The following is a 12,694-nucleotide window of genomic DNA, read 5'->3' on the forward strand; positions in this document are numbered from 1 at the left end:
TCTGTCTCCTATTACAATTTTGCTACAGTACTCTCAGTGTGGAGAACCCTCCAACAGACAGATGAAAGGTCAGTTTTCAATCCTCACCTTATTGCCATTTGAAACTGCTTACTAATCCTTTCCTCAAACATTCTACTTTCTTGATTCTGTGAGGCCACCAAATTAGAACTGCTTGGAGTTTTTAAACACAGATATGTATTAATTTATTTAATAATCAAAATTACTTGCCAGGCATTATGCTAAGCACTGGAAAACCGACATTAAGGGAGTTTAAGGGGGTTATAATTATAATGGGAAACATAGAGTGATGATCATCAAAGAGAGATAAGAAATCATACAGGATTAAAAGCAGGATTCAACAGAAAAAGCACAAGGAGTATGAAGCTGCCTGTTAACTACATTTTCCATAGGCTCTTATGAATATGATTAATTACAAGTTTAATAATGTTCAAAAACAAAGTGAAGGACTCATCTCCACTCCCCAAACCAACACAGGGCCCAGAAAGCTGTGCTAATTGGCTTACCCAAAGGGCCAGGCTGGCTGTCGGATGTCTCCAAGATGTACAGAAAGATTGTAAAACCTTCTCATGTTCTGTGTCCTCACTTAGCATTTTCTCGGTATCTTGAAATCTGGCTCTCACTTCCCATCTCTGTTAAGACAATAACAAAGTCTGAATTGCCAAAAGAGAACTCACAGTACTGAACTGTGAGACACGCTGTTCCTTAGTTTTAGAACACAGCTCTTTCCCAACCAGTTCTTCCACTCATCTGAGCATTCTTTTCCTTTCTGTTCTTTCCTGGGCTGTCTTGTTATTTCACATGGCTGTACAGAACTGCATTCAAGCCTATTCATTTCATTGCCACATATCCAAGTATGTATGCTTCAGGAGTCTGTATTGAGCTATGCCTCCCTCAGCTTCAGACCTATTCATATTTGTAGCATTACTACATTTGACAAGATCACAGAAGAATCAAAATCCAAAGCCCTCCTTCTTCCCTTCAGTGCAGAGATAGATGGTGGTACACACAGGGATAACACAAACAGTTCTGATACTTCAGAAAAACCTTCCAGATCCAGAAACGTCTAAAATGAATCAAAATGATGTAAAACACATGGCTATTTATATATGATAGTTACTTCACTATGCCTTCATTTATTTGTCTCAACAAATACTCTAAGTGTGGGACTTTCACTCTTAAGAATTAGCTAGAAAATGGAACGTGATTATTTAAAACTGAGTAACTATAACCTAGCCAGTGAGATGCCTCCGGAGATAAAGTACTTACTGAGCAAGCCTGATGAAGGCCTGAATTCAATCTCTGGAGCTCACAATGGAAGGAAAGAACCAACCTCCTTCTAAAAATTGTCCTTTGAATTCCACATGCCATGGCATGCATGTATCTGCGTGTACACACACACACACACACACACACACACACACACACACACACACCAAATAATACAATTTTTAAAATTATACCAAGGATGATGCTACTAAATAGTGTAAGGTATAGAAATGATGAGTATGTTAGTGGGGGTGGATAGTGGTAAGGACTGGTATTTATCATAGCAAGCTTACACACAAATAGTCATGGGTAAACGATAAGTTTCAGTGATTCTAGGCTATATTTTGTACTCAGAGGGTTAAAGCTCATTAAGATACCAGGTGAAACCAGCAAGTACATATCCATTACCACAGTTAATAATTACACAGTTTCTCAATCGGGAGAAGGCCACCGGTCAGAAAAACTAATACACCACAGTCTTTATCTTTAGCATGGTCAGAGTCTGGTGAATGTGTCCAAGATTTATAAAACAGGACAAACTGTATCAGGAGGTTTTGTCTTTGCCAACACCACAACTAAAACAGAAGGCTTCTTACAAACCCCATGTGATTAAAAGAAACTGCTTTCTCTACCACATAAATAACCAGAAAATCTCACAATTACAATGTGTCATAGCCATTATGAAGGTTTTTCATGTCTACTCTCCAAATACTAAGCAATTATAAGATTACACAATAGTATCACTGGACAACAAAGTAGAGAGCAGTCATAACTGAAGACACACCAGTTTTGGAGTAAGACAGGTGTGAAGTCAAACTAGCAAGTGCTAAAGCCAGGTGACAGCCACACGGGGTTTGGTTGACTATTTCGGTATATACTTATCATTCATAATAGCATTAAGCGTCATTGTCTGTCAGGTGAGAATTGTTTGTTAATTGAGAATAACATCATTCCCACTTCACGGCATTGTGAGATGGCACACAATAATTAATATTAACATTCTATGGTCTTAAATCTAGGAAACTACATTCATACTTACTTGGTAACAAACTAACAAGTTGTATTTCCTTCAAGTTTTTTATTCTTACACATATTTTTACGCAGTGGCAAGATAAAATTGAATTTTTTTTTTTTTTACTGCTTTGATACATACATAGCTACCTCTTAAGCCAATTCATAATCTCCTGTGGGATATGAAAGTTTGTTGTTAAAACTGTGACTCATGTATCCCCCAAATTTGGCTATGTAGCCAAGGATGCCTGAGCTTCTGGCCCTTACTCCTCCACCTAAAGAGTGCTAGGATTACAGGCAAATGCCTAGTTTGTATAGTACTAGCATCGAGTCCAGGGCTTTATGCATGCTAAGCAACTACTCTATTAGCTGGGCTACATCTCCAGCCCCAGGACATAGAGTCTTAGCGGCATATGTCCAGGAGTGATACTTATATCTGGGTCATATGGGAGTTCTAATCTTAGCTTGCTGAGACACCTTGACACTTGTTTCCATGGTGTCTGCATGGATTTACACTCCTACTGACACCTTGACACTTGTTTCCATGGTGTCTGCATGGACTTACACTCCCACTGACACCTTGACACTTGTTTCCATGGTGTCTGCATGGACTTACACTCCCACTGACACCTTGACACTTGTTTCCATGGTGTCTGCATGGACTTACACTCCCACTGACACCTTGACACTTGTTTCCATGGTGTCTGCATGGACTTACACTCCCACTGACACCTTGACACTTGTTTCCATGGTGTCTGCATGGACTTACACTCCCACTGACAAGGTATAAGGTTCTTATTTAGCATATCCTCACCAGCATTTGTTTTCTTGACGATAACCACTGTCTGGGGTGAAATGGAGTCCCAAAAGAGTTTTCTGTTTCCATAATGGCTAAAGACGTTGAACACTTCTTAAAGTATCAGTGGCCATTTATTCTTTTGAGAACTGTCTGTCCAATCCTCCTGCCTCGGCCTCCCTAGTGCTGGGATGAAAGGTGTGCACCACCACCACCCGGCTCATTAATTCTTAAAGCTACCCACCCACCCCAACCCCAACCCCAACCCCAACCCCAACCCCAACCCCCACCCCGTGCGGCTGCTGGAGTCCAGTCAGTGTTCCCACCTGTGCCTGTGTCTTGAAGTGTTTCCCCAGTGTTTCAAAAGTTTCAGCATTTCAGGTTTCAAGTTTGAATTGATGCTTGAGTGGGGTGAGGAGATGTGGATCTTTTTTTAAACATACATTTATTTATTTATCACATGTGTTGAGTGTTCACATTTGTGGAGGTCACAGGACAACTTTTGAGAGTCGATTCTCTCCTCCACCATGTGAGCTTCAGGGATCAAACTTAGGGCTTAAGGCTTGGCAACAACCCACTAAGACATCTCACTAGGTCGCGTATCTCATTGCACTCTTCAGTGGGTGATATTTAGTTTTTCCAGCACCATTTAGTGAATATGCTGTCTTTTTTTTTCCCAGTGGTTTTTCTTTTTGACACCTATGATTACAATGATCTCACTTGAATACCCAAGATGGCTGCAGTTGGCCTGCTCAGATTCACCAGCACAGGGACAGAAAGGGTAACGGGCCTACAGTTGGGGTGCCTGCACTGCTCGTCATCTCCCCAACCATTCTTTTGCCCTGTGGAGCAAATGATCCAGCCGAACGCTGGAAAGAAAATGGCATAAGGTGGAAGAAGGCACAGCCTCCAAACTGGAGAAGCAGACCCCAAGAGGCAGAGATTAGAACAGAAGTGGGGTAAGGGTATCTAACCTTGGGCGTGAAAAAGAAAAGTAATTACCTTTAAAAAATCAGAGAGGAGATGGGAGACTCTCCGTAGGTGATGTGCTTACTATGCAAGCATGAGAACTGAAGTTTGGATCCTTGGCACCCACAAAAATGCTGGACAAGTATGACAGCTAGCCTGCCCGGTATCCTAATGCTCCAGAGGTCCACTGTCCCTTGGAGTTTTAAGTCTAGCCTAGGCAACAAAATTTTTAAAGAGTTCTATCTTCTTCCTAGTTCTCATTCTTGGGTCACTCACCTGAGGGAAGCCAAAGCTGTCTTCCAGTCAGGTCTACCAACAAACAGACTTAAGTGGTAAAGAACTGAGTTCTGCTAACAGCTTGCATGTGCCACGGCTAGAGAAACTCTCCAACACCAGTCCAGCCTTCAGAGGACTCTTGACTGCAACCTAAAGGAGATCCTTAGCTAGCAAAGTGCCTCCTGAGTTCTTCACATAATAACTACTAAGTCATAAACAAGTAAGTCTTTAACCCAGTAATTCTTGGGTAACTTGTTATATGCAGCAAGATAAACTTAGAGATTTTACAGCTTTTGTGTTTACATTTTATTGCAGTAGTTTCTTATGTGGAGTGGGTAGATGTGCGAGCTCACTGCTTCCCATACCCATATCCACATGACATTTTATTTCTCCCATTGGAATAGTCAATGTTTGTGATCTACATCTATTCTTTGGCTGAGACCACACGGTCCTATTTACTATGGCATAAAGAAAATATTGGTTTCAGGAAAGAAAGGTTCCCCGAATGCTGAATGCTGTCCTTTCAAGTGATTATAGTTCTTGCTAGTCCTTTACATTTCAAAAAATTTACAGAATTAGTTTGTCTATTTCTTCAAAGTCTACTGAAATGTTAATGAAAATCTCACGGCTTCTACAGAATATGAGAAAGAACTCCATTTTAACAATGATTTTTCTAATCCATCACTAGGCTACCTTTTATAGGTCATTTTACAATTTTACTTGGATGCTTTATATTTTTCAGTGTTGAAAGCATAGAGTTACTTATAGGCATTTGGTTTTTCAACTACACTATAAAATGAATTAATTTACAAATTGTCCACTGCTACTATAGAGAACTATATATATGTTTTATATAGATTGCTAAATTCACTTACAAAATTGACTTTTATAGGTTCTATGAGATTTTTAATGTGTATAATCAGGTCATTTACAAATCACAAATTAAAGAATTATAGTAGTTTTCAATGTTGAACTCTCTATTTGTTTTGCTTGTTTGTTTGTGTTTTTTAAATGTAGCCCTGGCTGGCCTACAACTTGACATGTAGACCAGGCTAACCTTAAATTCATAGAGATTTACATGCATTTGCCTCCCAAGTGCTGAGATTATAGGCATGTACCACTGCACCTGGACTCTCTGTCTAGGATGATGGAGATGCTTCTTGATTTACAGTTGGGCTGCATCTTGATAAACTGTCTAAATCCCATTGTTGTGGGGGCCCACAGAGGTTTCCCAGTGAGATCTGAGCTCGCTTTACCCAGCAGAGCTGCATAAGGGGATGGAATGACCACGTGCGTGGTTACCTGCTCTTTGGAAGGGTCTGCACTTGGATGTGTGGTATGCTTTTATCTAGCAAGGGGAGGGCTTTTGCCCTACCCCTTGACATTCCTGTAAAAAGCCTTTCTGAAGAGACAGAGGGGCAGGTGGGTTTTGATCCAGGTCCTCCAGAAGCTATCCTGTGTTTCTGTCTCATCTCTGCTATCTTTCAGTCTACTAATTCCTTATGCCTCTCTCTTCCTCATAGGAACCCTATAAAAGGTGGGGGCGCCCCCCCCACAGTAAGTGAAAATTACATTTAAAATGCAGACATGATGGCTCACATCTACAATCTCAGTACTTAAAAGGCTAAGGGGGGTAGGACTTCCACAAGTTCAAAAGCAGTCCGTGCTCCACAGAAAGTTTTATGCCAGTCTAGAATACAGTACGAGAACCTGTTTCAAAATCAATAAAAACAAGGGCCAGTAGGATGGCTCAACAAGGAAAGGCACTGGTCACCAAGTTTAATGACTTAAGTTCAATCCCCAGGCATGTGATACATGGTGAAAGGAGGAAGTGACATCTGAATGCTGTCCGCTGACCTATAAATAACTGACATATAAATAAATAAAATAATAAACCACCTAAGACTGGAGTAAATCTTGTCTCATCACCCTACCAACACCTATTTTAGACTTCTGGTCCCCAGAACTGTAAGATATTACATCTCCTGCTTAAGTCACCCCAGTTCATAGTTCTTTGTTACTTTAGCTTGGGTAAACTCAAACAAATATTATTTCTGCAGGTATTTACATCAGGGCTTTGGAAGACAGAAGATCAAAGACTTCTTGACATTCAAGATCAATTGTTATTAAGAAAGAAAAATACTACAAAAAAGAAAAATTCCTAGATAGAAGAATTATATGCTTAGAAAGTAGACTTTAGGTTCTTTAATACCTATTAAAACAGTTAACAATCACAGTTGAAAGGTCTGATTCAACTAATAGGAAAGATGCAACTTAAACCATGTAAGTACTTAACTGTTACACAAAACCTAACATGACTTGGGTTTGTGGGTTTCTTTAAAATAAAAACAAAGCTGGGATGGTGGCGCAAGCATTTAATCCTATCAGGGAGGTCTCTGAGTTCAAGGTCAGCCTGGTTTATTTGTCGAGTTTGAGGACAACTAAGGCTACATAGAGAGACTCTGTCTCAGATAGACAGAGATAAAACAGTTGAGCATGATAGCACACATACAATAGTCATGGCTACTTGAGAGCCTGATGCAGGATCCCAGGAGTCCACAACCAACCTGAATAACATAGTGAGACCTCCCCTCTCAAAATAATAAAAGTTCCCAGAATAAAAATAAAAGCTAACTTCATCAATTCACTTTACTGCAAATACAAGGAATAAAAGAACATGTTACAGCACATGGAAGTAAACTCAGGAAGATTGTTCTACAAGGCAAGTGGCTTAGTTCCTTTAATAAAGAAGTGGGAAGGGGCCAGAGAGATGACTTAGAGCAGCAGTTCTCAACCTGTGGGTTGTAACCCCTTTGGCAAACCTCTGTCTCCATTATAATTCATAACAGTAGCAAAATTACAGCTATGAAGTAATAACAAAAATACTTTTACAGTTGGGGGGTCACCACAAGATGAGGAACTGTATTAAAGGGTTACAGCATTAGGAAGGTTGAGAAGCACTGCCTTAGAGAGTAAAGGTGGCTGCCGTGGAGTCTGACATGGGACCCACATGATGAGACCAGAAAATAGACTCCTTCTTACATGTTATCTTCTGACTTAAACACACACACACACACACAAATATACAAATAAAAATATAAGTATATAAATTTAATTTTTTAGGTTAGCATGTAACAAAAATATGAGAAAACTGTTTTAAATAAAAGATATCTAAGAGATGAACCAAATGTCATGTTTGGATTATATTTGAATCAGTGAAAAAGGCAGTTTTGAGAACAGAAGGAAACCGCATGGACTCAGATAAGAAATAAATTACCATTACACATAAAATGTATTCACCATACTCAGCTTACTGAACAACCTAGCTTAGCAACACCATGCACTGAGGGCACAGCTGTGTACTCTCAGAATCACATGGCCAAATGGGAGCTGCTACTGCCCAGCATCACCAAAGAGCACTCTAGCACATACTGCTAGCTCAGGGAAAGATCAAATTCAAGTGCAATTTCTACTGAATGTTCATCATCTTTACATCATCATAAAGATAAAACTCCTAGGTTGAATCATCATAAATTAGAGCCCACTGGCATGTGATACAATTTGTGTGTGCATGTGTGTATGTGTGTTTGTGTGTATACACATATACAATCCACAAACTTAAAACATGCTAAAACTACTTCTGCTTTATATAATCAGTTATTCTTAGTAATAAAACATGAGCAATCCACCTCACTTCCATTTTTTTTTAATTTACTTTTTTGTGGGGGGAGGGTGGTTTTTTGAGACAGGGTTTCTCTATGTAGCCCTGGCTGTCCAGGAACTTGCTCTATAGACCTGGCTGGCTTTAAATTCAGAGATCTCTCTGCCTCGGCCTCCCAAGTGCTGGAACTAAAGGCGTTCACATCGCCACTACCACTGGCTACCTAGCTTCCATTTTAACCTATTTAATTACATTCAATTCCTCTAATATTTTGCTTCGGTTTGAAAACCAAACAATATGTTGGTATCTCTAGATATAAAGACACCATTTCTCTGACCTTATTCTTCTACAAGGCTCTGGTACCAGCCAGCTATTCAATTACATTTTACCTTACAAACAAGTTTATATTAATCATGATGTTAGATCATTTCACTCAACTTTGTCTCTTAATATTTCTTATGAGTTTGTACTCGAGACTCAACAGCCAACTTCTGAACTAACTCTGGCTAGTGAAAAGTGTCTAGAGCTCTTCAGTAAAACTAATGGACTCCCGTACAGTGTACATCTCACAGTAGACAGTGGTAAAAGAAATCATCAGTTTTGCTAATGACTATGAGGAAGCCTGCCAAAGAGTCTATGGTTGTTTGATCTATTCTCTTCCTATAATAGGACAAATTTGTCCCAACTGTTTTCTTTTTATTTTGCTTTGGTTTTTTTGTTTTGTTTTTTATTAAAGATTTATTTATTTATTATGCATACAGAAGAGGGCACCAGATCTCATTACAGATGGTTGTAAGCCACCATGTGGTTGCTGGGAACTGAACTCAAGACCTCTGGAAGAGCAGTCGGTGCTCTTAACCTCTGAGCCATCTCTCCAGCCCTTGCTTTGTTTTTTAAGACAGGTTCTTACTATATAGCTCTGGCTGTCCTAGAACTCACAACCATACAACACAGATTTTTTTTTTTTTAATAGATCAAATCTGCTGGCAATTTCTTCATCGTTGTTAGTTTGAAAGAAAATTAAGACTTTTTACTGATTATAGGTTTATAGTTTTTAGTTTTCTTTCAGTATTTTGAAGAGACGATGGTGCAAAAATAGAGGTGCCTGGCTACATGTGGTTCACTGAGAGGTCTACCCATCCTGGGTTCTGTTATGGGAATTTGTTTACTTTTTATTTATATTTGAGACAGAGTCTAACCCAAGATTACCTCCAACTCCTTATCTAACTGAGGATGATGAACTTCAGAACCTCCTGCATTCAAGAGGGTGAGCCCTGGAACTGCAGGCTTTTAACACAAAGAGATCAAAGCCAGGCAAGAACTCTACCAACTTATCTACATCCCCAGCTCTGTGATGAGCTCCAGTAATTTTCAGGGAAAGAATGGCATTACTCCAGCTCACACCTATCATCTCAGGAGGCTGAAGCAGAAGTGTCACCCTGTACTACAGAGTAAACTTCAAAGCTCCAGCCAGCCTGGGCTATAGAATGGACATATAACTTTGTCCATCTGAAAAGGCAACAGGATGCTTTCCTCAGTGTGTACATGGCTCACTGTCTCAGTGCATGATGGTCTAAGTACATCTAAAACGTTTTAGCAGATTATAGGGGCCCTCCACCCCCATACCTTATTTACTTCTTACTTCTACAGCTCTCCATTTCCATCTGAGATTGTGCTATTTACCTGTTGTTGGCATTCTGGCCCGCACCTTGGGGACCCACCCTGCACCCTGACATAAACCCTCTTTTAAGGAAAAACCCTTCCCTTCTTCTCTCTCCTCCTTCCTCCCTTTGAGGTGTGCACTCCTCTACTTTTCCTCTCCCTCTCTTCCTTCCTCTATCTTGCTATTATAATAAACTCTCATGTGGATGCCGTGCCTGAGGTGTGAGTGACTCACCCACCAGGGCACCTTGGCCCAACCCGTCAAGGTCTCTCCAGTGCTGTGTCCTCCACTAAAGGTTAGGGTCCATGGGACAGGAATTTTATTTTTCCTCATCAGTCACTATAACCTAAGATCTAGAAAACTGGTTTTACACAAATATGATTATTTGCAGATTACAGATTATTTTAGTTTGTTTTGGAGGCAATTAGATAAAAGAAGAATTCTTTCATTGGAGATCAGAAGTTTAGAAAATGAAAAACAAAACAGAATTTGTGTAATACTTGTCACTTTCTTTGTGCACATGACACATTTCATCACATCTACTTTTCCAGACAAGTCATTTACTACTTCCTCATATCTTTCTATCAAACTCTCATTCTGAGCAGTAACCATATATACTCTTCACAAGGATAGAATTAGTGATCGTTCTCAGTGAAAATGAAGGAGGATACTACTCATTGCTTGCTAATTATCTGTAATGGAATAATCTTTTGTACACTGTGAAGATGTGTCGTTGCCAAGGAGCCTTCTGATTGGTTTAATAAAAGAGCTGACTGGCTGGTAGTGAGGCAGGAGGTATAGGCAGGAAGGTAAGACACAGAGGATGCTGGGAAGGAGGGCGGAGTCTCAGGAGTTGAGAGTGGACTCAGAGAGAAGCAAGATGAACGTCCTGTGCTGAAGGAAGATGCCACCATGTGGCAGAGAATAGATAAGAAATATGGGTTGACTTAAATGTAAGAGTTAGCTATCAACTGAGCATTCATAATTAATAGTAAGTCTCTGAATGGTTATTTGGGAGCAGCTTCTGAGACACAGAGAAACTCCACCTATAATTATCACTTACCATTTAAAAAAAAAAAAATCCTAGTAGCTTCTAGAAACTAAACAAAACAACACTATTAACAATTAGGTGACGCTGGACGGTAGTGGCACACGCCTGTAATCCCAGCACTCGGGAGGTAGAGGCAGGTGGATCTCTGTGAGTTCAAGGCCAGCCTGATCTACAGAGCTAGTCCAGGACAAGCTCCAAAAGCTACAGAGAAACCCTGTCTAAAAAAAAAAAAAAAATTAGGTGGCAAAAGTCGATGTTTCTGACATTTGGCTTTAATAACGGACACTGAAGAAGTACAACAGCATTGAGTAAAAGGGAAGAGTTCCAATGTTCAGCAAAAGATGCAGTGATGCCTGAGGACTTAAAAGCTATGATCTTAAAATACTTCCCTCTAGTTAAGTAAGAAGCCAAAACAAAAAAGTTAACTATACTTTTAAAAGAAACGTAACAAACTAGGCATGGAAACTTATACCTGTAATTCCAGCAAACAGAAGGCCATCCAAGGCCAATTTGGGCTATACTAAGTTTGAGGCCTTGTGTTGGCTACACAGTGAGTTCAGGGCTAGTCTGAGCTATATACAGCAAGACCATGTCTTTAAAACAAAACAAAATGAAAAAATAGATAATGTAGTGTGGCAGACCAGCCCCCACACTTATTTACCCCAAGAACTCCTGAGGATTGAGGAGGGATAAGAGACTTAGTTAGAAATAGAGAATGGAGAGAAAACAGGATAGACTCGGGTGGCCTGGATCCTTATCCACCGGCCCAGAACTTTATTCCAAAGGTCTATTTATAACAATGCCAAGGGGTGAAGCAAAAGACCTCCCCCTTTCTAGTTACAGTCACCTGGTACCCAGGCCCATGGTCCAATCAACCTCTTATGCAGTCCTGCTGGTTACAGCCACTAGGAAACCTAGAGGGCTCCAACAATGTAGACAATAAAGTTTCTTGGGTTGAGTAAACTAAGTGATAAGAGATTGAGAATTACTTTTTAACAATCTCTGCCAAGCCACTTGATTCATTAAGCTACACAGCTATGAAAAAAAAATATGAAGATAAAGAGGGTGGAATGTAATACCTAAGGCTTTCCCAAAGTCATAAAGATATAAAACAGGACTTGGGAACTAAGCCTGACCTCTGGAAAACATCTAACAAAACTGCTCTGGGAGACAGGAGATGACAAAACTAAGAGCTTGAAGGGGAAGGAGAGAAAGGAATGACACTATTTTCATGATGTCAAAACCTGTCAAGGAAATGATACCAACAGCAGAAATCTTGAGTTTCAGTCCCTTGACCCTTCTAGTCTGTAAAGTAGTATAACAATACCCCCACCCCCGTTTTGTGCAATTTTTACAAATCTGAACAAGACAGTGGGGGTTAGAGAGATGGCTGAGTGGGCAAAAGCACTTGCTGATCTTGCAGAGACCTGGGCCCAGCTCCCAGCACCTACATGGTGGCTCACAACAGAGAGTAACTCCAGGTCCACCACTCTCTTCTGGCTCCTATGGACACTGGACATACATGGTACACATACACACTACTGCAGGCAAAACACTCATGCACGTAAAATAAAAATAAAGATTTTAAATAAAATCTAGGCATCATTTTTAAAAGCTAATGTACATATAGCACTTAACTACAATGTTGAATATAAATATTATTAATAAAATCAGTAACATGTTTTTAAACAATTGTTTTGATATCAAAATATTCATTTATCAGAGTAACACTTATCTAGTATACTCAAAGATTCAAAGCTTCTATTCCTTTCATATGTGCGTCCTTTAAAAAAAAAGTACCTTGAGCTGGGTGTGGTGGCTCAGGCCTTTAATCCCAGCACTTGGGAAGCAGAAGCAGGTGGATCTCTGGGAGTTCAGGTCCAGCCTGGTCTACACAGTGAGTTCCAGTTACACAGAGAAACCCTGTTGGGGGAAACAAAAGTCTCACACTCCACAAGGCATGGTGGCGCATGTCTGTAA

At 40.1% G+C, this 12,694-nt stretch overlaps 1 protein-coding gene across 2 annotated transcripts in view; it reads right to left on the minus strand.

Annotated features, from left to right (window-relative positions):
• The window catches only part of Shld2 (shieldin complex subunit 2), a 76,653-nt gene that overhangs the window by 35,719 nt on the left and 28,240 nt on the right, over window positions 1-12,694 (minus strand). The window contains exon 1 of one of the 2 annotated variants that reach the window (XM_036199562.1): window positions 525-582. The exons of the other annotated variant lie outside the window; for it this stretch is intronic. The gene's annotated coding sequence lies outside the window, so the exon portion shown is untranslated. Of the gene's footprint in view, window positions 1-524; window positions 583-12,694 lie in introns of those variants that run through there. 2 annotated transcript variants of the gene reach the window in all.

Source organism: Onychomys torridus, chromosome 9 (assembly GCF_903995425.1).
Source record: "Onychomys torridus chromosome 9, mOncTor1.1, whole genome shotgun sequence".
Lineage (NCBI taxonomy): Eukaryota > Metazoa > Chordata > Mammalia > Rodentia > Cricetidae > Onychomys > Onychomys torridus.